The sequence below is a fragment of the Rutidosis leptorrhynchoides genome, chromosome 10 (genome assembly GCF_046630445.1).
Source record: "Rutidosis leptorrhynchoides isolate AG116_Rl617_1_P2 chromosome 10, CSIRO_AGI_Rlap_v1, whole genome shotgun sequence".
NCBI lineage: Eukaryota > Viridiplantae > Streptophyta > Magnoliopsida > Asterales > Asteraceae > Rutidosis > Rutidosis leptorrhynchoides.
The window spans coordinates 291,695,593-291,713,326 of NC_092342.1; positions in this window are offsets into that span (position 1 = coordinate 291,695,593).

Below are 17,734 nucleotides of genomic sequence, written 5' to 3' on the forward strand. Positions count from 1 at the left end.
TGTGTGTGTGTTTGAGTGAGAGATTTCAAGTGAACAAGTAGTAATGAACAATGAAACTAAAATGCCCATCTAATGGCCTAAGGGCCACGACTTTCTGCAGCAAAAAGGGGGGGAGAAGAAGTCTTATGGTTACTTGTATGTAAAGCTTGAAAAAGTTGGGTAAAAGGGTGGTGTTCATGGGGATTATAAGGCAACAAGATTCTAAATATACAAACTAGCTAGTTATTGATGTAAGTAATACTTACACTATGAAAGACATGGGCTAATAAACCCATTTAAGATGTAGGGTGGGCTTGTGAGTCTTATTCATGAGTCCATTAAACTAATTAAAGCCCAAGTTGCAAGTAATCCAATAAAAGTCCAAGTTAAGCCCAAGTAACTAACTAAAAGCCTTAGTTAATTAAAATGATTAATAAAATTAATCATGAATGTAAATAATATCTTAAAATATTATTCGTGCAAGTTCCGGGTGTCACAAAGACGTTTCGGGCATTTAAAGTTCAAGTACGGGCAATTAAAGCAACATGTAAATGTAATAACATACATTCGTTTAATCAAGCGTATTAATAATAATAATTATTAATAAATAACGTAGGAAAAACCAGGGTCGTTACATTACCCACCTGTTAAAGAAAATTTCGTCCCGAAATTTAAGCTGAAGTAGATGGAGGAGTCGGGAAAAGATGAGGATATTTCCGCATCATTTGATCCTCTCGTTCCCAAGTAAACTCAGGTCCTCGTTTGGCATTCCATCGTACTCGTACAATCGGAATCTTGTTGCGTTTCAAAGTTTTGATTTCACGATCCATAATCTCAACAGGTTCCTCCACAAAGTGGAGTTTGTCATCAATAGTAAGTTCTTCCAAAGGTATGATGAGTTCGGGTGCAGCAAGACACTTCTTCAAGTTTGACACATGGAAGGTAGGATGAACTGAGCTCAATTGTGCTGGAAGATCAAGACGATAAGCAACGGGTCCAACACGTTCCAAAATTTCGAAAGGACCAATGTATCGTGGGTTCAACTTTCCACGTTTTCCAAAACGGATCACACCTTTCCAAGGTGCAACCTTCAACATTACACGATCACCAACATTAAATTCAAAGTCTTTCCGTTTAAGATCGGCATAGCTCTTTTGGCGATCACGGGCAGTCTTAAGTCTAGCTTAGATCTGAGCAATCTTCTCCGTGGTTTCGTGGACTACCTCGGGTCCGGTGATTTGCTTTTCTCCTACTTCAGCCCAACAAATAGGAGATCGGCACTTACGACCATACAATGCTTCAAAAGGTGCAGCATTAATGCTTGAGTGATAACTGTTGTTGTACGAGAATTCGGCGAGTGGCAAATGCCTTTCCCAGGCCTTTCCAAAATCAATGACACATGCACGCAGCATGTCCTCCAAGGTCTGAATCGTTCGTTCACTTTGCCCGTCAGTCTGAGGATGATAAGCAGTACTCATGTCAAGACGAGTTCCCATGGCTTCTTGCAAAGAACGCCAAAATCTGGAAGCAAAACGGGGATCGCGATCGGAGATGATTGATAAAGGTACACCATGACGAGATACAACCTCTTTGATGTACAGCTGAGCAAGTCTTTCCATTGTATCAGTTTCCTTCATCGCTAGGAAGTGTGCAGATTTGGTGAGGCGGTCAACAATAACCCAAATAGTATCGCATCCGCCCACCGTCTTCGGCAGCTTAGTAATGAAATCCATTGTGATCCTTTCCCACTTCCATTGTGGGATTTCCGGCTGTTGAAGTAACCCAGAAGGTCTCTGATGTTCGGCTTTAACCTTCGAGCAAGTCAAACACTTACCAACATAAGTCGCAACGTCCTTCTTAAGATTCGGCCACCAATACTGTTCTTTAAGGTCGTGGTACATCTTACCTGCACCGGGGTGAATCGAATATCTCGATTTGTGTGCTTCATCAAGTATCAGGCTTCGTAGATCTCCATAGTAAGGTACCCAAATTCTTCCGGCATAACATCGGAGTCCAGACTCTCTAACCTCGAATCGAGAGACAAGTATGTTCAAATGCTCGTGAGATATGTTCTCCTCCTTGAGAGCCTCAACTTGGGCTACTCTGATCTGGTTGTTGAGGTTCGAATGGATGGTGATGTTCAGAGCCCTAACACGGAGAGGTGCCGTCCTCTCCTTTCGGCTTAAAGCGTCAGCTACAACATTGGCCTTGCCAGGGTGATAACGGAGTTCACAATCGTAGTCGTTGAGCATCTCGATCCATCGACGCTGTCTCATATTCAATTGCTTCTGATCGAAGATGTGCTGGAGACTCTTGTGATCGGTGAAGATAGTGCTCTTAGTTCCATACAAATAATGTCTCCACAATTTGAGTGCAAAGACAACGGCTCCAAGTTCAAGATCATGTGTAGTGTAGTTCCGCTCGTGAATCTTCAATTGGCGGGAGGCATAGGCAATAACCTTTGATCGTTGCATCAGTACACAACCAAAACCACTCTTCGATGCATCGCAATAAACAACAAAGTCGTCACTGCCTTCAGGAAGTGATAGGATAGGTGCGGAGGTTAACTTCTTCTTCAAAGTTTGGAATGCTGATTCGTGTGTGGGTTCCCAAATGAACTTCTTGCCCTTGTGAGTCAGTGCGGTCAAAGGACGCGCAATCAGAGAAAATCCTTCGATAAACCTTCGATAATAACCAGCGAGACCTAGAAATTGGCGAATATGCGTTGGAGTAGTGGGGGTCTCCCACTTGCTGATGGCTTCAATCTTGGTGGGATCAACTTTGATACCCTGGTCGCTCACAACATGACCCAAAAACTGTACTTCCTTCAACCAAAATTCGCACTTGGAGAATTTGGCATAAAGTTGCTCTTGTCTTAAGAGTTCAAGCACTAGCCGAAGGTGTTGCTCATGTTCTTCTTCGCTCTTAGAGTAGATGAGGATATCATCTATGAAGACGATAACAAACTTATCCAAGTAAGGCTTGCAGACACGATTCATGAGATCCATGAACACGGCAGGTGCATTTGTCAAACCGAATGGCATCACGAGGAACTCATAATGACCATAACGGGTCCTGAATGCAGTTTTCATCACGTCACTTTCCTTCACCCTCAGCTGGTGATATCCGGATCGCAAATCGATCTTTGAATAAACGCTCGATCCTTGTAGTTGATCAAAAAGATCATCAATTCGTGGAAGAGGATATCGATTCTTGATAGTCAATTTGTTGAGTTCACGGTAGTCGATACACATACGGAAGGATCCATCCTTCTTCTTTACAAACAACACAGGTGCGCCCCAAGGCGAAAAGCTTGGTTGGATAAACCCTCGATCTAATAGCTCTTGTAGTTGACTCTGTAATTCTTGCATCTCGGAGGGTGCGAGTCTATAAGGCGCGCGAGCTACAGGTGCAGCTCCTGGCACTAAGTCAATCTGAAACTCCACTGCTCTCTGCGGCGGTAATCCAGGCAATTCCTCTGGGAAGATATCAGAAAATTCGTTCACAATTCGAACGTCGTTCACGTTCTTCACCTCAGTTTCTACCGCTTTCACATGTGCTAGGACAGCAAAGCGTCCCTTCTTCATAATCTTTTGCGCTTTCACGCAACTAATGAGGTTCAACTTCGAGGTACATCTCTCTCCATAGATAACCAGTGGTTCGCCATCTCCTTGTGGTATGCGAAGTGCTTTATCTCCACAGATAACATCGGCCTTTATCTTGCTCAACCAATCCATACCGACGATCGCGTCAAAACTTCCCAGTTTGATAGGTATCAAATCAATTTCGAAATCTGCACCAGCTATGTTGATAATAGCTCCACGACTAATATGGTCAACCTTTTCAAGTTTTCCATTGGCGACCTCGACAAGCATACTTTCCTTCAAAGGAACTAACGACCAATCTAACTTATCACAAAAATGTCTACACACATAGCTCCTATCGGCACCAGTATCAAATAGGACAGAAGCTAAAAGATTGTTGATCTTGAATATACCTGTCACCAAGTCGGGGTTGTCGCGAGCATCCCTTGCATTAACATTGAAGGCTCTAGCACGTGGTGGTCCGCCATCCTTACGCTTGTTAGGACACTCGTTTCTGAAATGGCCCGTCTTTCCACATTCATAACACTTCTTAGGCCCATTGTTGTTGTGGTTTGGCTTCACATTCAAAGTGGTAACCTTGCAATCCTTGCCAACATGTCCAGATCGTTGGCACTTCTCACAGATAACATTGCAATACCCAGTGTGGTGCTTGTAGCACCTATTGCATTGTGGTAAGGTTCCTTTGTAGTTCGGATTGGTGCGGTTGTTGTTGTTGGGGTTGGTGTTGTTGTTGTGCATGTTGTTGTTTTGCCTGAACCCTTCATGTCGTTTTGCCGGGTTTTGATCATAGTTCCTACCCCTGTTGTTGTTGTGGTTGTTGTCCCATTTCCTCTTTTCACCACTAACAGTTTCGAACTTAGCCTTCTCCGGCTCGTCAAGGATGATTTGATTCAAGAGAGTATGCGCCATGCGCATTGCTTCGGGAACACTTGGTGGCTTGGATGAGGTAACATTACCCTTGATGGACTTAGGAAGTCCCGAGAAGTATTTCTCCAAACGCTTAAATTCGGGGGTGACCATGGTTGGACACATAAGAGCCAATTCCAAAAACCTACGGTTGTAGCTGTTAAGGTCGTTCCCTACGGTCTTCAATTGCATAAATTCGATTTCCTTCTTTTGAATCTCGGTTCTCGGACAGTATTCCTCGATCATGGCACATTTAAATTCTTCCCAAGGCGTAGCATACGCCTCATCAATTCCTTTCGCTTGGGCCATGATATTCCACCATGTGAGCGCGCCATCAGACAGCGTGCAAGATGCAAATTTCGTTTTGTTAGCCTCAGAACAATTGCTAACCCTGAATACCGATTCCAACTTTTCGAACCATCTGGTGAGACCGACGGGTCCCTCAGTGCCACTGAAGTAGTGTGGCTTGCAGTTTTGGAATTCCTTGTAAGTACACCCATCTCGGACGACAGGTGGATTGACAGGCGGTGGTGGTGGAACTTGGGGTTGTCTTTCAGCTAGTGCAGCAGCGACTCGCTCGTTAATCATTTCCTCAATTTGTGCCGCGGTGGGGATAGATCTCCCGTTGGCCATGATGTTCTATACAAACATTTTGACTCAAGTCAAAATCCATTATGCAAATAATAATAGTACATTATATAACAACCAACATGAAAACAGCACAACACATGTTGATTAAATAACGCAAGCAGATATAGGTACCACAAAACCATGAGATGATAACGTAAATAGAACACTTGCGCAAGAAGTAAGCAACACAGATTCCATTCATTAATGATAATAAGTTCATACATTACAATAAGTTCGTACATTACATAAGTGAAATATGAAATTACAAAAGAAATTACAATACAGAATCTAGTACAAAGTCCTACGGCGATGGTGGGTACAAGATGTCCAAAACATGAGCCAACTGCTCCTCGAGCTCAGTAACTCGAGTCTGGAGAATCTCAATCTCCCGCCTCATTTCCTCATTAGAGGAAGATGGTGGGGCAGGTGGTGCTGGCGGTGCAGGTGGAGCCGGTGGTGCTGAAGTGGATGGTCCGGCTCTGGGTGGAGACGGTAATATCAGTGGGTCGGCGGGGTACGGCACCAGCCGTTTACGAGCAGTGATCCTACGACGCCGACCATAAGCGTCAGTGACAGTACGACCAGGAATTATGCCAGCGAAGCGATACCGCTTCTTTGGCGGGGTAGAAGGTGCCTGAATCGGTCGGTCAGGGGGATCCTCCTCATCACTGGAGTCGTCAGATGAGGTGTCGTCTGAAGAAGCATCGGTGGAAGAACCGTCGTCTGAATCATGCGGTGGTGGTGCGGGTGGATCAACATATCCGAAAGCGGCCAACATCTGTCGGTGTCGGCCTGGCGTAATCACGGCTAAACGGCCGTCGGCAGTGCGTCGGCAAGGTGTGCGCCAATGATTACGGAAAGGACCCTCCCCAAACTCCGCGGGGATATCTATGCCACCAATGCGAGCCAGTTGCCTCAGGGGTCTGGAAGAAGACGCCGGGATAGGCACACTAGAGCTAGCTCCAGAACTAGAGGCGCCGGGGTCGCCAGTGGGTGTCGGGGCCGGAATGTCAGCAGCAGCAGCAGCAGCAACAGGTGCAGCAGTGGGAGGAACAACGGGGCCTGAGCCGCTCGGGATGTCAGTAGGTGGAACGTCCGACATCTGAACAAGGAAAAATAAATTTTCCATGTCAGTATGTCATAAAGCAAGCAAATAATAGGCCAACAGTTTAATTCATGTATAACAATAAGTAGCATGGCAATATCAGTAATCGTACGAAACTAGCATGCAATCGAAAGCAAGTAATAGCATGCAGTAGTGAAATCACGTAGTAGCATACGACATATAGCAGTAACAGTAAGCAGCAGCATGCAGTAAGTTCAGCGGAAACAAGTAAACTAACAAGTTGTAGATTAGTCCTATTAGTGAATCCTACTCGGGTCGGTCTTAGACTCACTAATGCATCCTAATTCCCTACAACCAATGCTCTGATACCAAATGTGACGCCCCGTACTAAATCATCATGTACGGACCATCAACAACAGGATCATTACAAGGTTAAGTACTATATGCGTTTTCAAAACAGAGTTTACATTCATTAATAAAAGTGACGTCATAACATACGTCAATTGTTTTACAAATCAAAAGTATGCTTCGCTAAGTAGAAGCATTAAATAAGTGTACGTGACCATAATGGTCGTTACATAACATAAGTTCATAAGTAAAAAGTTTGAATGCAACATAAGTAGTCATGCGATAACAACTCTAGGCAGCGGGTTCTACAGCACGACTAGTAAGATAGCGGAAGCGACTTCAAACACCTGAGAAAATACATGCTTAAAAAGGTCAACACAAAGGTTGGTGAGCTATAGTTTAAGTATAACAGTAATGTAAGTAGGCCACGAGATTTCAGTGCTACAACGAGCGTTTCAAAAGTATGTAAAAGTATATGCTTAACCGTGGGCACCCGGTAACTAACTTAACGTTTAAAGTACCCCCTTAAAGTGCACTTGGCAAGTGCGTATAACCTCGGAGTATTAAACACTCGTTAAATGCTAGCGCTACTAGCCCGAGTGGGGATGTCAAACCCTATGGATCCATATCTAAGATTCGCGTTCACGGTTCAAAAACCAATGATTAAACGTTACCGAGCTAAAGGGAATGTTTCTGCCGTTATATAACCCACACATATATAAAGTTTAAGTACTCGTGCCTAGTATGTAAAACATAAAATCCGCATGTATTCTCAGTTCCCAAAATAAGTTAAAGTAAAAAGGGAATGCTATAACTCACAATGATTAGTAGTAATGGTAAGGTAGTAGTCGGAAAGTGGTGTGCAAGTAACGGTCCAAACGTCCTCAACCTAAGTCAAATAGCACTAAGTCAATAAGTCGTCTCAAAAGGTTTATAAGTACGTAATTAAGGTCATAAGGGTCATCATCAATCATCATTAAACAAAAGGTAACAAGTAAGACTCGTTTATGAAAGTCGTTTAAAACAAAGGCTGACTTCGGTCAGTCACCACGGCCTCTACCCTTACTGAATTAAGGTGAGACCAGTGGTCATGGCTCCGTCTATGAGTCCCTTAAGTGTGGTAAAATTTACAGAAGCAAACTCGTCTTGGTTTGACCGTGGCGACGGTCTAAGTGCGAGTAGGTCAGAAATTTCTGCACAACGTTAAAGGACATGGTAACGATCGGAGGGCCATAAATCCTAAACCGTAACTCGGATTAAGACGAGTCCTATATGAAAAGTTATATACTCGAAAAGTTCTATCTAAAAATAAAGGTTAGAACAGCCCAGGTCTACTGGTCTGTTCCAGAAGCACCAGGTCAGTAGGTTTTGGACAGAACAGTGGGTTTTGGAGAGTTCCGGTTGTCTCGGTGCTTGATGTTCATCACGGTTCTCATTCTTGATGCGTATAGCTTCAAGTGTACAACTCGTTGATGTGTTAACATCATTTTGACCAAGGTTTGTCCATCATAACTCAAGTGCAAGTGTTGTAAGTGTTTGATGAACCAAGGTTACATGTAAGTTTATGAACAAGTTCATGAACACTAAGAAAGATCACAACCAAGTGTTGGATCCATGATACTTGCACCAAAGTGTAAGCTCTTGTTGGTTTCATGTCCTTGTTCACATGTGTAGTAAGCAACTAACAATAAGAAATAAATAAAAATGAATGATAAGCCTAAACCAACCATGAAGGTGGTATTCTAGTAACATACAACAAACAAGAACACAAGTAACAATTATAAAGATTATAAACTTTAAATCTTCGAAATAAATAGAGTAGAAAGCTAACTAAACAAGAAGATGATTCATAGTTACTCTTACTTTTAAAGATTCAACCCAAGTTGATCTTTAAGTGAAGTAACTTTAAAGTTACTTCAAGAACTACAAGTAAAGAGTTTATACAACTATGAACTTTAATCTTTTGAAACAAAATATGTAGAACATAACTAGATAGATTATGTTCTTGAATGTTCTTGATAAATACAAGATATAAGTGAAGAATCAAACTAAAGAGTTGATTCTTGAAACATGTAAAGAAAGACAAGTAAGTAAGTAAGTAAACAACTTAGTAATCTACAAGTAATTAAACTACAACAAGATTAAGTAACAAACAACAAAAGATGATGATGATTATGTGATGTTTAAATTCAGTTTTGGGACAAAGAAAAGAGAAGAAAAGTTGTTCATAATACTTACACTCTTTAGAGAAAAATGAGAGAGAAAAGAGAGAAAAGTATGCAAGTAATGTGTGTGTGTTTGAGTGAGAGATTTCAAGTGAACAAGTAGTAATGAACAATGAAACTAAAATGCCCATCTAATGGCCTAAGGGCCACGACTTTCTGCAGCAAAAAGGGGGGGAGAAGAAGTCTTATGGTTACTTGTATGTAAAGCTTGAAAAAGTTGGGTAAAAGGGTGGTGTTCATGGGGATTATAAGGCAACAAGATTCTAAATATACAAACTAGCTAGTTATTGATGTAAGTAATACTTACACTATGAAAGACATGGGCTAATAAACCCATTTAAGATGTAGGGTGGGCTTGTGAGTCTTATTCATGAGTCCATTAAACTAATTAAAGCCCAAGTTGCAAGTAATCCAATAAAAGTCCAAGTTAAGCCCAAGTAACTAACTAAAAGCCTTAGTTAATTAAAATGATTAATAAAATTAATCATGAATGTAAATAATATCTTAAAATATTATTCGTGCAAGTTCCGGGTGTCACAAAGACGTTTCGGGCATTTAAAGTTCAAGTACGGGCAATTAAAGCAACATGTAAATGTAATAACATACATTCGTTTAATCAAGCGTATTAATAATAATAATTATTAATAAATAACGTAGGAAAAACCAGGGTCGTTACAACTAGGACAAATAAATATCTTATGATAGTTTATTTCATATGACTTTTATATATAGTGTCATATTAAATTAACACATAATGCGACACTAAACCATTAGATGTCTTATAAAGTATCATTTTATGATTCACAATTAAAGTGTCCTATGAGATCATATGATAATTATGACACAAATAACTAATCAGTCCTATTAAAGAATTTAAGTGTCCTATTATATCTACTATAATAAGACTCACACAAATAAATGTCTAGTAAAGAGTATATTTCATATGACCGTCATATCATGTGTCCTATTACTCCATCAAATAATAAGACACGCATATTTAAATGTCTTATAAAGTCCCTTTATATGATACACAATTTAAATGTCCTATTATATCATATTAACTATTATGATAATTAGGACCCCAATAACTAATTCGTCCTAATAACATACATTTATAGGACATATGTACAAAATGTCCTATTATGTTACAATATAATAAGACTCTCGGAAATAAATGGCCTCTAAACGTATATTTTATATGATGTTCATAACAAGTGTCCTATTACATAAACACATAATGAGACACTAACGAATAAAGGCCTTATAAGCTTCTCTATTAGGATCCACTTTCTAAGTGTCCTACGAAAATATTTGATAATAAGACACAAAAACATAACGTGTCCTAGAAAAGAGCTCTTTAGGACCCCACTCTAAAAAAGTATATCATAATGGGACCCTAAATAACGTCTGGTCCTATCTAAGTAGCTTTTACGACCTTATTTTACAATGTCCCAGAAAAAAAGGTCCTATATTCCCACTTTTGTTGTAGTGGCCATTTCCTTCAAAAATAGCCAAAAGAATTAAGTTAATCATATAGAATATTAAGAGTAGTTAATAGTATTTCGTAGCATAATATGAACTTATTTATAAAAGCTTTTTCTTCATATTAGCGTTTTATAAGTTTTAATTCGGGTACTATCTATCCGTTAAGTTCATACTTAGTAGCTAATATACCATTCAACTACTACAATTCTATATGAAAAACTGATCATAATATTTCGCGTTCAAACTTTTATACAATTTTACAAACTTACAATACCGCTATTATACATATAGCATGAAATATAGCACACAATAACTTTGATACAAGGTAGTTGTGAAGATAGTTCTAGTTAATACGCAAGTCGTTCAGTAAAGGCAATAAAGACACGTAATTCATAAGTCCAGAAACAAGTCATCCATTCGGGTTTTACTAGTATTATTTCCCATCCTTGGTCTTGTGGAAAATAACCGTTGTGACCGTTGGCTAGGCAGCATGTTGTAACGTCGTCAAAAGGACGGAGATTATGTAATGCCCAACAGCCCCGTAACAATCTAAAAACCTTGTTTCTCACCCCAACTACCGAATCCGTCACTTGTGGGAATGTTTTATTTAACAGTTATAATCCGACGTTCTTTTTCTCAATTTGGTTAGAAGCGAACATCACTAACCCATAAACATAACATGCTTCTTTAAAGAACGAAGTCCTATGTTGGGATATGTGGAGTCAAAATAGGCTCTTAACCCGTAGCGTAAAATTGCATTTGGGTTCCCCGCATTTAATGCCTTAAAGAAAACACGGCGTAACTTAAAGTCTCCCCAATGTGATATACCCCATCTTTCAAAGGAAAGCCTTTTATAAACTAAGGCATGCTTGGAACGTCTTTCAAATGTTCGGCAAACTAATTTCGCCGTAAATAATTGTGCCGATGAATTCTGACCGACTCTAGACAAGATTTCATCAATCATATCCCCTGGTAGGTCTTCTAAAATTTTTGGTTGTCTATCCTTAACGTCCATTGTGTGTTTTATACTGTAAAATAGACAAGGATTAGATTTGTAAAAGATAACTAACAACCAATACAAGCAATTATTACATATACCATAAAAATACAAGCATGTTACAATACATATATTACACAACATGAATACAATTCTTTATTCCGACTCACTCGTTTCTTCCTCCTCGGACTTGGTTCGTTTTGCTAACTTCCTAGGGATATATGGTGCTCCTCTAATGCGAGCCGTATTTTTCACAAATGGTTTAGAAAAACCTGGTGGCTTAGATGTTCCCGGGTTATAGTGAAAGTTTAAGAAATACGGGTATTTACGGTACACCCCATCAGGGTATTTCATGTTAACGTAGAGTTCATCGGGGTTGGAATTAGGTTTATCTATTTTGATGCCTTTTCCCTTATTATTTTCTTTTGCTTTTTCAAATTGGGTCGAGGTAATTTCTATAACATCATCGGAATCCTCATCGGGATCCGATTCATCAGAAAATTGGTAATTTTCCCAATATTTTGCTTCCTCGGTGGAAACATCATTGACCATTATTAACTTTGGTCCGTTGGTTGAGGATTTTTTTATTTATCTGTTTTTCTGTGGTTCCTAATATTTTCCCCTCCGGAACCTCTTCTTCCGGTTCCTCTTCTTCCGGTTCCTCTTCTTCCGGTTCTTCTTCTTCCGGTTCCTCTTCTTCCGGTTCCTCTTCGGGAATTTGTGAATCTTCTCAAAATATATTCGACCCTTTATTATTATTAGGTGAGTCGATGGGATTTGTACTAGAGGTAGACATCTATCACACAATATTAAACATGTTAAGAGATTAATATATCACATAATATTTACATGTTAACAATATATAGTTTCCAACAAAAATGTTAAGCAATCGTTTTTCAAGTAAACATGGTCGAAGTCCAGAATCACTAATGCGTCCTAACGAACTCGATAAGACACACTAATGCAAATTTCTGGTTCTCTAAGACCAACGCTCGGATACCAACTGAAATGTCCCGTTTATATTCGATTATAAACGTTCCATATTAATTGATTTCGTTGCGAGGTTTTGACCTCTATATGAGACGTTTTTCAAAGACTGCATTCGATTTTTAAAACAAACCATAACCTTTAAAATATTACGACGATTATCAAATAATGATAATCTAAAATATAGCGTTTTCACACGACCATTACATAATGGTTTACAATAATATTACACAACAATATATATGTCTTCGAATGCAGTTTTTAAACAATATTATATAAGCATGCTGACTCCAACTCTTTTCCATAAATTAGCATGCAACAGCGGAAGCTCTTAATAATCACCTGAGAATAAACATGCTTTAAACGTCAACAAAATGTTGGTGAGTTATTGGTTTAAGCTATATATTAAATTGTAATAATAGACCACAAGATTTCATCTTTCAATAACATGCAATCTGCATAAAAATCATTCATATGGTTGAACACCTGGTAACCGACATTAACAAATGCATCTAGAATATCCCCATTTATAAATATCGAATTACTAAAGCAGTTCGAATTCTCTGACTGGGGTGTGTCAAAGCCCATAGATCTATCTTTAGGATTCGCGTCAATTGGTGGCAATTATAATAAACACCAATTCTTAGGCTACCAAGTTCAACAAGGGCGATATCCGGTATAACGATTCAACATAGAATGTAGTTTCAATACTTGTGTCTATTTTGTAAATCATTTTCAAAACTGCATGTATTCTCATCCCAAAAATATTAGATAGTAAAAATGGGACTATAACTCACTTTCACAGATTTTTTCCTTCGTCGGGAAAATAAGACTTGGCCACGGGTCGATTCACGAACCTATAACAATTATGTACATATATATCAAAGTATGATCGAAATATATTCACAACATTTTTTATTACGTTTTAATGATTTAAGTTTGTTAAGTTAGCAGTCTAACGTTAGTAATCTACAACTAGTTGTCCACAGTTAGATGTACAGAAATAAATCAATATATGTTATCTCGAATCAATCCACGACCCAGTGTATACAAGTCTCAGGCTAGATCACAACTCAAAGTATATATATTATTTTGGAATCAACCTCAACCCTGTATAGCTAACTCTAGCATTACTGCATATAGAGTGTCTTTGGTTGTTCCCAAATAATATATATAGATGGGTCGATATGATATGTCAAAACATTGTATACGTGTCTATGGTATTCCAAGATTACATAATATATGTTAGAATACATGTATAATACAATATAAGTTAGTTAAGTTATGGTTTGTATAGATTTGTTACAAATTTCACGTAGCTACAACAAGCAAAATTATCCAATCTTGTTTTACCCATAACTTCTTCATTTTAAATCCATTTTGAGTGATTCAAGTTGCGATGGTTTCATAATGAACTAAAATTTATGAAACTAAACAGAAAAAGTATAAGTTTATAGTCGAAAATACATGTTACAAGTCAATATTGTAAGAGGTAGTCATTTCAGTCGAAAGAACGACGTCTTGATGACCATTTTGAAAAACATACTTTCACTTTGAGTTTAACCATGATAAGTATAAGTTTCATGTTAATAAGAAAATCATTTTCCCAGAAGAATAACTTTTAAATCAAAGTTTATCATAGTTTTTTAATTATTAAACCCAAAACAGCCCGCGGTTTTACTACGACGGCGTATGTCCGGTTTTACGGTGTTCATCGTGTTTCCAGGTTTTAAATCATTAAGTTCGCATATCATATAGATATAGAACATGTGTTTAGTTGATTTTAAAAGTTAAGTTAGAGGGATTAACTTTGTTTACGACCAAGTTTAGAATTAACTAAACTATGTTCTAGTGATTACAAGTTTAAATCTTCGAATAAGATAGTTATATATATATATATATATATATATATATATATATATATATATATATATATATATATATATATATATATATATGAATCGAATGATGTTATGAACATCATTACTATCTTAAGTTTAGTAGGTAAACCTACTGGAAGTGACAAAAATTGATCTAGCTTCAAAGGATTCTTGGATGGCTTGAAAGTTCTTGAAGTAGAATCATGACACGAAAACAAGTTCAAGTAAGATTTCCACTCGAAATAAGATTGTTATAGTTATAGAAATTGAATCAAAGTTTGAATATGAGTATTACCTTGAATTAGAAAGATAAATTACTGTAAATAAGAAAGATTTCTTGAGATTGGATGATCACTTGAAATGGATTTGCAAGATTGAAAGTAAGCTAGTAAACTTGAAAGTATTTGTGAAGTGTTCTTGATGTGTTCTTGAATGATGATGTTTCTTGATTGTAATTGGAGCTATATTGACCTAGATGATCAATATTACTGAAGTATAGACATTCTTAAGCTTAGACAGAGTTAAGGTGGAGAGAATTTGGATTAGAAAATCAAAGAAATGTGATGTGTATGTTGTTTGAAAAAAATATGCCTAATGCTTAGTCAATATAAGGTTACTAGTTTTGTTTTCATGCTCATAAGTCATGCTAGTTGTCAAATGATGGTTCTCACATGTCTTGGTGACTCCCAAGGGCTGCTAAGAGCTGATCATTGGAGTATATATGCCAATAGTAAATACATCTAGAAGCTGTGTATTGTACGAGTACGAATACAGGTGTATACGAGTAGAATTGTTGATGAAAATGAATGAGAATGCAATTGTAAGCATTTTTGATAAGTAGAAGTACTTTGATATGTGTCTTGAAGTCTTTCAAAAGTGTATGAATACATCTTAAAATACTACATGTATATACATTTTAACTGAGTCGTTAAGTCATCGTTAATCGTTACATGTAAGTGTTGTTTTGAAACCTTTAAGTTAACGATCTCATTTAATGTAGTTAACCCATTGTTTATTATATCTAATGAGATGTTAAATTATTACATTATCATGATATTATGATGTATGAATATATCTTAATATGATATATATACACATTAAAATGTCGTTACAACGATAATCGTTACATATATGCCTCGTTTCGAAATTCTTAAGTTAGTAGTCTTGTTTTACATATGTAGTTCATTGTTAACATACATAATGATATATATAATTATCATTTTATCATGTTAAATATAGTGTAACAATACCTTAATATGATACATATGTATTTAGTAAGGCGTTGTTATAACGATAATCGTTATATATATATCGTTTCGAGTTTTTTTAACTTAGTAATCTCATTTTTATGTATATAACTCATTGTTAATATACCTAGTGAGATACTTACTTATCATAATATCATGTTAACTATATATATATATATATATATATATATATATATATATATATATATATATATATATATATATATATATATATATATATATATATATATATCCATATATATATCTTCATATAGTTTTTACAAGTTTTAACGTTCGTGAATCGCCGGTCAACTCGGGTGGTCAATTGTCTACATGAAACTCATTTCAAATAATCAAGTCTTAACAAGTTTGATTGCTTAACATGTTGGAAATATTTAATCATGCAAATATAGTTTTCATTTAATATATATATAATCATGGAAAAGTTCGGGTCACTACAATATGTTTGCGAAATACACGTCTCAATAAAAGGTTCTATGTAAGCTTTTATGACAAGTAAAATAGTAATTGTGATAAAAATTGGAAGATGATGGTGAGAGAATAAATGTAGTTCATTTATTCCGACCAAGTTAAGTACACCAATGTGTTTGTAAAAACAACGAGAAGTTTCTTAGTCGGAATCCGCCGGGTCATTAAACTAAATGACTTTAGGGTTTAAATTAACTTAATACTTAAAATATATCATTAAATTGTTTCGTTTAAACAAACTCGTGGTTTCACGGGTCATTTCACTAGTTATCATATAGATTTAGTTTGAACTAATAATAAGCTAACCGTGCTTCACTGCGGGTATAAATTACTTTTATTTACGAACAATAAAGTTGAAAGGTAGAGGACGTTTGGCAATACCTTTTTATTATAGGATAGGGGACATTTACTTCTCTCATACTCCAGTTTTGTGGGATTGGATTTTATCAGTTGTACGATTTGTATAATGCTAAATGGACGTATTCTTCTTATATACTATTACCAGCCAAAACTTTGATCGTGTTAACAACTAATTGTTTGTCGTCTGCGCCCAAACGGTGATGTTTAATTACAAACAAATGTCACTTTTAATTTACCATGTATGTAATATTTATAAGACAAGTTAAATTTAAAGGAGTTATGCTTAGCTGTTAACATCTAATCTCTTCTCATTAATAGCGCAAGTTCGAATCTGGTTTGATCAATTTTCCATATTTTGGTCCAACAAACTCAACCACTTCAGCCATTTATATTGTTAAACATTAATTTGCTAACCATTTATTTATCAAAACAAAATTTTTAATACATGATTTCTCCGTATTTATTAGAGTAAACATTAATTTCTTTAATTTGTATGCCACGAGGAGTGGCGATTTCAGAAATAAAATTCAATGGGGTCCAGTTTTTTTTTCTTCCAATTATTAATTATATTTGAATATATTTGAATGCTATCTAGTGACTTTTTACTTGAAAAAACTATAAATTCTAAAAATATATGAGGTTATAGAGTTAAAAATAGTAGTGATATATACAATTTGAAGAGTATAATGGTTGTTTACCTAAAATAAACTATAAATTTTGAATATATATGGGGTTTCATAAATTAAATTTAGTGGTGTCACATACAATTTGAAAAATACTATGTAATAAAAATTTTTAAACCAGTTGTGTTCAGTGACCCTACAGGCTTCAACATAGATTCGCTTCTGGACACGGGTATGCCATGTACCATACGTTAAGACACATGCATTCATAATTTCTGTCAATATTAGAATTACATAATTTTTTTAATGCATTCTTTTAATCTTTTTTTACTCTTTTGCTTTTAAGGCTATTGAATTATTGAAACTTTTTTTTTACGTTAGCTTAATAATCATTTTGTATTATACCGATCATCGATATACGCATTGTAATTATAGATTTATAAAATAATTTTTAATAGTTTTTCTAAAAATTATATGCTTTCGTACCATTTGTAAATGTGTGTAATCGCAGCAACGCGCGGTTATATTTTACTAGTTTGTGCTATATGTTCATCATTATCATCATTTATAGTATTCAAATACAAAAACATTATCATTAACGTAAAAAAAAATTGAAAAGCATTACCCACATTAAATATAACATTTTGAAAAATTGTAATAACCTTATAAGGAAGAAGAAGCTTTAAGTATTAGTATTGAAAGAAGTTATTTACATTTGAAAAAAATATATGATAAAGCTAAACGAAAAAAGGAAAATATTTTACTATTTATAAAAATATAATTTACAAATTTACAAAATAAGAAATACAGAACAAAGAAAGAAGAAAAAATTGATAAGAAAAAGAGTAAAATATTAGACAGAGAGAATTTCTGTCTCTGAAGGTAAAAATTTAGGTCCCCGAAGGTA